This window comes from Cryptomeria japonica, chromosome 5 (genome assembly GCF_030272615.1).
Source record: "Cryptomeria japonica chromosome 5, Sugi_1.0, whole genome shotgun sequence".
Classification (NCBI taxonomy): domain Eukaryota; kingdom Viridiplantae; phylum Streptophyta; class Pinopsida; order Cupressales; family Cupressaceae; genus Cryptomeria; species Cryptomeria japonica.
In genome coordinates this window covers 143,737,796-143,749,371 of record NC_081409.1, presented here as the reverse complement: position 1 = coordinate 143,749,371, position 11,576 = coordinate 143,737,796, and positions in this window count along the sequence as shown.

Below are 11,576 nucleotides of genomic sequence, written 5' to 3'. Positions count from 1 at the left end.
ACATTTTAGTCACCATCTTTTTGACAAAAAAACTTGGCATTGAGGAGAAACTTAGCAAGAAACAATTGGCAAACACGGGGCCAATCATTTCCTTCGGCCTTTTCTTTGTCTTTGACATGGGATCACAATTTCAAACTCTTTTTTGGAGCAAGACATACCAAACTTTGAGATGTGAAATCACTAAAATATGAAAACATAGGTTATTATGCATGCATACTTGAGTTAAAAAGATCAATCAAAAATGGAATGTTAGGCAAGGGCCCCATGGGGCGCTTAAGCTCTATTTTTAAGGAAGAAGTGGTCTCATGGAGATTTATTTTGGGATATAAGATTATTTAGAATATACTCCTAAAAAATAGAAGCTCCTACCTTTTAGGCTTCCATTTTTTAGTAGGTGAAAATGTGGTTGGGTTAGAAATCGCCCCACTAGCTTAGGAATTTTATTTGCCACTTGGAAATTAGCAAAGAGTTGATATGAGTCACCAAAAAAATTAGAGGGAAAAAAAAAAAAAAAATTATTTCATTTTTCACTACTGCATGGGACAACCAGCTTCCTTCAATTTAGGAGCTTAATTTTTTTAGCAAAAGTATGCTACAAATTTCATGAGACCACCTGCTTTAAAAAATTCCTACAAAATCTCTATAGCATCAGCTCTATATTTTAGGAAGCCCCCTTCCATGAGACCCCAACCTTACCAAGTATGGCATTGATTACCATATGCACCTCACAACTGTGTGAAACACATTGAGAGAAAATAGCTTTTGATAACTGTATTTACTTAAATTTATGCATTTTTCTTTCAGATTAGCGATGCATGATTATCTTTGTGAAAACATCTGAGTGTACACTAACTATCAAACCCCATTCAAAATTTAGTCAAATTGACATTCAAAATGTTAAAAATATAGTATGATCAATCATATTTCTTTTATAATGAGGAAGGTTAGTTGGTTGGACGAGGAGGATCTGCATGTCATATCAAGAACAAGGGACACAATGCATCAAGTTCCTACCAATAATGTTGATAGGAAAGAGAGAGATGAACTAAAGGGGAGAGTAAAAGGAATGTAGACAAATAGAGATAGAAAGAGGGATACAATGAGAGAGGGGAAGATGGAGAGATAGAAACATAAAGATATAAGAGGTGATATATAGAGAGTAGAGATAACTAGATATATAAATAGAGAAGGGGGGAGAGAAAGAGATATAGGAAAGGAATGGAGTGAATAAGAGAAAGATATGTAGATAATGAGAGAGAGAGAGAGAGAGAGAGAGAGAGAGAGAGAGAGAGAGAGAGAGAGAGAGAGAGAGAGAGAGAGAGAGAGAGAGAGAGAGAGAGAGAGAGAGAGAGAGAGAGAGAGAGAGAGAGAGAGAGAGAGAGGGCATAGTTAAAAATAAAGATAGATATAGAGAGATGGAGGTAGGGAGGGAGAAACAAAGATTTTGTGTGTGAGTAAGTATTACTAGTTATAAAATAATTTCAAATATATTTATTAGTTGCATATGATATTCTATATATTTTTTATATATTTCTTTTATAAAAGTGGATGAAACCACTAAAATTATATTAAATATTGAATTTTTTTACAGGTGTCTGGTTCAAAGAGCATTGGAGGGAAAGAACTAGTAAGAAAACCCTTCAGTATTTCTCAAGAAAACATAAGCATATCTACCCATTAAAAAAGCCCATAGGCACTCCCAAAAAACCCCCAGATACATAGCCAACTGCATTAGATATAAAGGAAGCTGTAATATCCAGCATAGAAGAGAACATCTCAAAATAGAGCCAGTGCTATCCAACCATAACTAGTGCCATCAACCCTTAGCCATCCTGTCTACACAACACATGATTCCAGGGCTCTGAATAGACTAAAACTCAGAACCAGAAGAGATCCTAGAATAAGTGACTCTACCAACACAAAAATGGTGAGAAAACATATGCCAAACTAGATAAGAAGCAGAGAGGGATGATGAAGACCCATGATTGCAAGCCACCGTGAATATAAAAGAGGAAGAGATAACCAAATCATGATTAGCTCTCCAATGCAAGAAAAGGTAGTGCACAAGAAACTGCTCAACAAATGATGAAACATACTCTTGTTGCAGAACACAACCTCCTGGCACGACACCCCTAATCATGAAACATACAACTCCCCAAAGATAAGAACAAACGCGATGCCAAATGATTAGAGAATGAAAGATCCAACGCAACTAATCATGACACAAAACCCCTACCAGAAAGACACCAAGCCCAGATCACAAAGGATAATGACTACCAAATAATGCAGAATATCGAACAGAAATATCTATGCCAAATATGTATAAACTATCATACAAAGAGTACTTTATGACTAGATTATTACCCGACACCATTCCGCACCAGAAACAAAGTCACGTCATCAAAAGAGTCTGAGGCACCCACCAACAAGGTATCCACGGGTGAAAAACAAACAACCAATTAGAACTTACATTCTATATATTTGCATGAAATAAGATAAAGAGTTATAAATATTTATTTGAAAATTGCTAAAGAGATACCTATATTCAGTTAAAGAATACGAATAAATATTACAAATAATATATTTAATATTTTAATTAATATTATATATTAAAATTATAATATATTTCTATTTAATAATGTAAATTATTAAACATCATATATAATAATAAATATAGATCTTATTTATATAAAACATAAAAAAGAAAAAGATATCATATATCTAGCATAAATAAAATATAATATTAATTAAAAATGAATTTAATAGTTAAAATGTATGAAAATAGTATATAATACTAAATTGAAATTATTTAGATTATTATATAACATCTATTAATAAAATATACATTTTTTAAATTATATATATTATTAAAAAAGCTAAACAATATCCTATCTCCTTTCTTTTTAATCATCATTTGAAATTAAATATTTCAATCTTAAATCACTTAAATAATTTAAATTCTATTTAATCAAATTTATTATTCAAATGAAATAATTTACATTGTATCTTTTATTTCTTAAAAAAAAAATATTTAAATATTTATAATATCTATACCTATCTTGTAAAAGATCTTTTTATTTTAAATTTGTTTTATCTTTATTCGTTATTATTTTTTATACTACTATTTTTTAAATCAAATTAAAGCATAAAACAAGATCTTCAAATAATACTATTGGATATTGCATAAGCCTTTACTTAAAAAATAAAAAATAAAATATGAAAAATATATTATTTTATACAAAGAAAACTAATTTTTTTACCCACAATTTTCAATATGAACCAATAGAAACAAAGAAAAATGATATTTTTTATAATTTTGTAAAATATAAAATAAATATGAACTATAAATCTTTTGCTCAAATTTCTTAATTCTAAATGTTGACTGATTGAACTAATTGGAAAATAGAATTGAATGAATGCAATAGTTTCTTGGCAATAATTAATAAGGAAATAATCCTAATGAATTGGGAAATTGCACTTTGTCTTGAGCAATTCCATATTATTTAAAATTTTGGATTATTAGATAATATTTAATAATAATAATTATTGATTAATCAATTATTTTTTGAAGTAAATTATATGTTTTAGGATCATATAACATTAAAATATAGTATTCCAAGGATTCTATTATTTATAGATAGTTGGCATGAGTTTTCCACAGTCCATGATATATTTACAAGAATGCTTCTAGAGATACTATGTAGGTTTTTTGTGTCAACATTTTAGATTGCACTCAACAATCCTCTTCTTGATGATGGATTGTTGAGTGCAATTTGAAATGTTGACACAAAAAAATCACCCAATTTCTCCCTAACCATTCTTGCAAATATTTATAGATGTTAAATAGCCTTATTAAAATATTGAAAAATAGTGCTTTGTGAAATTTTTAATGATTTGCAAGAAGATGCATTTACAAAATAGTAATAGGGGGGATATAATAAAGAAGGATATGGTTTATATTATACTTATACTAACAAAGAATAGGAGCTTCTTGTTACATCTCTCATGTGAGCTCCACTCAATAATGTAATATAGTCAAAAGGTAGAACTCTTGTAATTACAATTGTGTATTTTCTTTATTCTATATTAAGATGAACTTATATCTATAAAAAAAGATTCATATTTAAATGAGAATTATTCCTAATTAGAGAACATGAAAGAGGAAACAATGATTTGGATAAATGTGACAATGGGATCTAGTTGGCCTACTTGATTGAAGGAAAGACATTGGTCATAATGGAAATTCAAAATAATTGTGAATAGATGGCAAATTGGAGTGGTAAAAGGCCTATTTAGTGGCTAAGGGTTAGTCCTAAGTTAAGGGACTAAATTTGGTGAGGTATTTTAATCTATGTCTAAACTAACATTCATTACATTCCTTTTATCTATCATTATTTTATTTAATTTACAGGTTGAGAAAATTGGTGTAAAAATTATATTTATACATGTTGATATTAATGAGGAAATATTTATGAAATAGCCTTATTTTTTGTGGTGAAGGGGTAGGAGAACTTGGTTTCTAGGTTGGAGTGATCTATGTATGATTTGACATAGTCAACAATAATATGGCATCATGAATTTGATACTTTCACATTGGGTCATGAGTTTATTATAAGCAAAGCTAACTAGTTATGTTTATTTTATACTAATCAATCATTGATTGCTAATCATTGTTCGATATATTGATGATGTTTAATCTATTGGAAATGATAAGGTATTTGTTAAGGAACTTAATGAGCAATCATCTAATATTTTAAAAATGAAATGTTTATGGAATAAAAATTACATTTTGGTATAAAAATACGCAAGGATTGAGCCAACACAAATTGTGATTAGATCCAAAAACCTATACCAGAAATATTTTGTAGTATTTTACCATAAAAGTTTATAAGCTATATATTATTCATTTAATAGTTGGCACTAGGCTCTCAATGGAATAGTCTCCTACAATAGATGATGAACATGAAGAGGTGTAGAATATTTTGTATTGTTGGAGTAATTAGGACAATTATCTAATTATTTATTAATTAGGTCCTCTAATTACTTTTTCACTTAAGCTAAAATTAGTTACTTTTTCATCTAGAGTTATGCTTTTCTAGATTTTAGTTCAACAATAGTTGAGCTTAATTTGTCTCCTCATAAGTTTTCATTAGTTCCCCTAATTTAAGGATTAGGGAATTTTTTGTTTTCTATAAAAGAAATCCTTCACTCATTCTAATTGTATCTCCAATACATGATAGGTTTTTTCCTTGTAGAATATTTTTCACTCATGTAGTTGTATTATTAACTCCTAAATGGTATCAAAAAATAAAATTTGTCAAGTTCCTATCAACATGCTTGAGGGTTCTAACCTTGGGTGATTTTATATTATCATATTGGGTACAAACAGAGGTTGACATCATGTTTGCAACATCCTAAAACCCTAAGATTGACCATCATTTCATCAAAATATGAGCAATTGAAATTTGGGTCAATTTAGCTAAAGGAACAAAAAAATCAAGGCAAACTCTAGGGGTAACTAAAAAATTTGGGCACTTGGGAGTGAAACAAAGGTTACCATGCACTCAAGAGTCCCCAAAACCCTAAAATCATCTTGCAAAGCATGAAAATCCATGTAGTTAAAAAAAATTGATGTTTTTTAATTTGGTACAGTTTTTTTACAAATTTGTATGACTTTTGTACACAGTTGTGCATCAGCATTAGTGCAAGTGGCTTTCAAAAAAAAATTATAGGATTTTTTTAAAAAAAAATGTAGGGTCAACAAAAAAAAATTGTAGGCAAATTTAATTCAAAGGGGTGGAGTTTTTTATTAAGTAAAGGGTACCCATCATACCCTATCCTTGTGTTACCTTAATTTTTGTAAGTGGTGACATATGGTGTGTCTATCCTACTAGTGGCATCAAACAAAAATCCAACAACTATTTTAAGCAGAAAAATCTCAAAAGATTTTGTAGAATCTCAAAACTTTGTTGCATCCACAAAAAATTCTAGTGAGTCAACATTTTTGACTAGCAGCTCTATTTTTTGGTGATTACAAAAAAGATTCGATGAATAGGAGGGCATTCTTTTTTCCTATGGATCAAGAATATTATTAAAATATTCTAGATTGATGTCATGTTAACATCAATATGACATTATTGTACAAATTGCATATGCAATCCCAAGCCCTAATTTTTATTTTTACCAAGTCTTTGTTATTAAGCCATAACTTCATCATGTAGGCTCAAAATCAATCAAACAAGATATGATCAGAAAGATGGTTCTGACAACAATCCAAATTTGAAAGTGGTTTTGTCAATTCTACTTGAATTTTATGTATCAGGCCTCCAAAGTCAGCCTTCATATTTTCACTTTTGGGGCCATAACTTACAAATTCCTACTTGATTTTTTGAAACCAAATATTTTTAAAAAGATCCCAAAGTCCTCTATCTAGATCGTGGGTTAGTTTTTCCAAATTATTTACTAAGTAATCAATGATCACACTTTTTTCATTTCTTGATGTGGTGATTTCTCATCTTTAATAAGTGCAAAATGGTTGTTTTATTATTGTGGGGGGTAGAATCATCATATTTCATATTCCTATATTGTCCTAACCATAGCCTAATGTAAAAAAAATGCAACATTTGGTGGGTCCTTCTATTGATAATCTCACACCTCATAATTATCATAGCTAGAAGACCACAATGACTAGATTGCTTAGGTCTAGTGGTTTATGGTCTTATTTAGATGAGAGCCAACCCAATTTGACTTGTCAATTTGAGATCATTCCACATAGGGATATTATAAATGATGATATGGGTTTGATTGGCCTACATGTTTTCGATAGCTTCTAAATCCATATTGATTCTTGCACAACTCCTAGGGCTATGTGGTTCAAATTTGAGAAAATATTTGAGGGTACTAATGAAATTTGTGCAATTTAGCTTGAGACAAATTTAACAACATTGGTGCCTAATTACCTTTCTATATATTGAGGTTTCTCTAGAGTTGTTTGAATCCTTCGAATCATAGCTACAATGTTATGGCAAGGAGAAGACTTACAAGTAGTGTATCTTCTTGATTATGTTAAAGCTTTGATGTTAATTAGCTCTTTGTTTCCTCCTTTTTATTAAATCATGGATTATTTGGGTGTCACATTCATTATGCCTTCATTTGAGTTGTTTTGTGAGTGCTTGATATGGGAGCAGGCTAAGTTGTCATAGCTTGATTTAGTTTTTGGTTTTAAATATTAGGAATTGGTACATTGTTGACTTAGTCATCTTTAGGGTCACAAGAACATGATTTAGATTCTTTCACCTTTCATAAGAGTTCTTCATCTAGAAAAGAAAAGCTTAAGTGTACTTATTGCACTCATATAGAATATGATGAGCATCAGTGTTATACAATGTAGATTGATGAGCTGAAAGAACCTCTTTGAAAGAATCATATTTATTCAAATTCATCTAAAGCATCCTATTCCACCACTTCAAGCCCTACACATTCCAAATCAGATTCTATCACACATGGGGAATAAAATATGAAAGGCCATGTTTTCATTGCACCAATACCCTTTATTTATTACAAAATTGAAACACTATTTTCCTAATAAAACGCCAATTTTTAGAATCAGTCTCTACTCAGATTTTTTAGCAAACCAAGTTTTTTCTTTGTAATCTTTCTTTGTGCCTACATGACTCATAGTAAGAAAATATTTGCTATACCAAGGATCCATATATTTTCTTTCTATATTCTCATATGGCTCATAGTAAGAAGTTCCTCGCTAGACAAAGAAGTCATATTTCTTCTCTTCATGTGTTGCTCCTTTTATCTTGATATTAGTCTAATGAGATCCTTTGTCCTTGGGGCCTTGGTGTTTTTGTCTCTTTATAATTTTGATGAAAATCTTTTGATGCTATTATGTACTTTACCAGGAGCACAATTAAGAGTTCATAATCCTCCTAAAGTGAGGGCTAAATGTAGTATTATAAATTATATCCTTAATACAATTTAATGCTCACTTGGGTCTCACTTTAGTGTTTCAATCTTTTATGCCCTGATTATGCTTGTTTCTAATGACATTGATGTGAAATTTTTAATGGCTACTCTACTATGATTTGTAGAGCTATTTTTATCCCACATGGATTAGACTAGGTTTCCTAGCACCCTTGTTATGCTAGACTAGGGCTCCTAGATCCATTATACTTCTAGACTAAGGCACTAAGTGTCATAGGCTAGGCCAAAGGGGCCCAAATTTGAACCCTCTAATGGTAAAAAAAAATTGAGTAGGAAATGATTTTCGATGTCAGCCTTCTTCATAATTTTTAATAATTTTCATGAGGCTAGGTATAAAAGAAAGTCTTATCCTCTCATTTGAATAATCTCTCTACAAGTTTCTAATTAAAATTTAAGTGAGAAAGCAATCAAGCATAATCAGAGTAGTGAAGAAGAGGTCAAGCATTTATATTTTCAAGCATTCAAGATGGCATCTATGATCAATTCTATTTGAAGACATGCATGAGTTCTACATTACAACATTAACCTTTTTATGAAGGCTTCAGGGAAAAGGAGATTCCTAAATGAAGGTATAACATTTTAATTTAGCATTTATTTCCAGATCTAGCCTATGCTCTATAAGGGTAAGATCTCCTTTCCATTTTAGTCATCATAAAGTTAATTTTGAACCCAATGTTTTACCTAGGCAAACCCCTATCAACCCATCAACATTTTTCCTCTCTTGCGCATGTAGGTTACAAGATCATAACAAAAGGAATATAGACCCAAAAAGTATAGACTAATATAAATAGAGCCAAATTTTGAAGAAACAAAAAACCCTAAACACTAGGACTTAGCTCCATAGTTTGATACTTTTTTAACAAAATTTTAGGGAATTATTCAAAGAGAAATCCTAATTTTAAATCTATTTTTGATATCCACATCTAACACTTTTAATATAATAGGTCATATAGCTTCATAGTCTGGCATTTTTTAGCTCAAATTACAAACATTGGTTCCTCTCTTACTCTCATTTTTAGATTTGTACTTAGAGTTTGTATATATGTTCTGAAACTTCATGTTGATGTTGATTACTATCAATTTTGCATCATTAGCCCTAGTTATTGCATTTAATAATTTATTTTTAATCTATTTATAACAATTCAACAAAAAGGTAGTGAATCTAATTCATTCCTAACTCTTTCTTGTAGGTTTCAAATTGGGCCTATTCGATCTATTTACCTTAATACGATGTTGTTTTTAATGGGTTTGATTTATAATTTTTGCATGTTTAGACTAGTGGACACAATTTTCACCCATCAAATATTGCTTATAATATCAACGACATCTACATTATCTTGTTTCTATACCTCACAAGGGAATATTTACAATGTTTTTTTATTGTAGACATTGTTATTGACCACTGCCACTTGATCTCCAATTGCATATGAAACTGCTAATGACGCTGGAATTTAACATTTAGTCATTTTGACACATAATTATTTTACTAATACAATTTCACGACCCTATTCCTAATGATTATCGAGAGGTTTCTAAATATCGTCCAACCTCTAGTACCTTCACCCTCTTGTTCTTGCAACTTACATAGAAAATTTGTCTTTAAAGCTCAATTTTGGTTCATGCCACCCATAAGATGGACATCATGTACAAGAAATAGTGCATTCAATTATAATTAAGGAAAATTTAATTTTTAATATATTGATTCTTTTGTATTTTGACATGACAATTAATGACTCATAGAAACAAGTCTTTTCCTAAAACACAGTACAACTTGACTTTGAAACTATGACACAAATTATTTCCTTTTGAACTAATAATGTATTTCTTGATATTCAATTCTGAAACTAAACAACTATGATCGCCAAACTTGGTACAAATTTCATCAAAATATCTAAAGCTCCAATCTCAAGGTTTTCAATATTTGATTTGAAATGGATAGTGAAAGAAGACAAGGAATGGTGCAGTATCATTGTAGTGATTGCAAGGGAGAATAAAATCCAAATGTGAATGGCTATTTTGAGAAAGGCTATGGATTAAGATAGAAATGTAGTATCATAAACTATATACCCTAACAATTTCATATTCTACATGGCACCTACTCTAGTGTGGTTTCCCCTAGAATATTTGAAGCCTATTTGTGCTCTATGCTACCCTATAATTTTACTAATAATCCTACAACTTAATCATTTTCAAATACAAAATATGAGACTCATCCTATATTTTGGGCCTCAACATGTTTCTTCCTCTTTTCAAGGTCCCTTTTTTAGTGGAACAATGTGCCTAGTGCCCTCCTCCCTCCAAAAGAGACACAAATTTTAAATATTAATAGTGTCATCCTTTGTCATATGTGATATGGTATCAATCTTTGCATTTTATTATTATTTTTTGGCTTACATTTCAAATAATCTTATGATTTCTATATAGTAGTGTCTTCTATCTAACATATTGTCTAAGAAGAAACTAAGAAAACTAGCTATCCAACAAGTACATCTTGTTTGTGGTAAAAATGGAAACAACAATATTGAAAGACTAAATGAATTCAACCACAAAACCCTAGCCTAACAACAACAAAGATCCACCATAGCATATGAAGATTACCTAAGACAATGCAAATCAATGAAATCACAAAGATTATACCATCACATGTCCAATAGGGTTTGGATCTCCATTCTTCCTATCTCCATTTATCTTGTTTGATGTATTTGCTCTCAAATTTTATGTGTGCACAAGAGCTCAACAAAGAACGGAAATGTGGTTGATAGCTTGATCGCATATGAAAGTTTGAATGCGTAGTTGAGAGAGAATAGAATGATTAGGAGCTTAGAATGAAGGAATCATCTCCTTATATAGAAGAAACTATAAGAAATGGAGGGATAAGATTAAGAGGTGTAAAAGATAAATGGTCGGCTAGGATTAGAGGGTAGGTAAAAGAAATAAGAAAATAATAAAAGGGTAGGTAGTGTAGGAATTAAGAGATGAATGACATGTGTCATAGATAGAAAAGGCTAATGAATTAATTAAATAAATAAAGATTTATTTAATTAATAGAGGAAGTGGGATCAATTAAATAAATACGATATTTATTTAATTTAGGAAAAGGACAATTTAAATAAATAAATGCATTTATTTAAATGAGGAAAAATGCGAAAAGGATAAAATGAGTTAATTAAATAAATAAAGATTTAATTAATTAATTGAAGAATTAGGCTTAAATAATTAAATAAATAAAAATATTTATTTAATTAGACAAGACAATTTTAGGTGTCTACACATCCAATATAGAGCTACAAACTACAAGCACTCTACGTTCAAGTATGGATTCATATTTGTTATTGTTATCATGTTATTGCATTAACACTTGCAAAAATTCAAAAAAAGTATTGCATCACAAATTTTATATGGACCTTGTTAAGAAGGTTTCACCCTTAAGGTAATCTTATCATTTTATTATTCATCATTGATTTATCCTTTGTCCTTGCAAGGGTATGCAATCTTCCAACATTAATTTTGTTGTGGAGGTGGGAACACCAACACAATATTGGAATCAATGAACACTGAGGGGGGGGTGAATCAGTCCACCATAA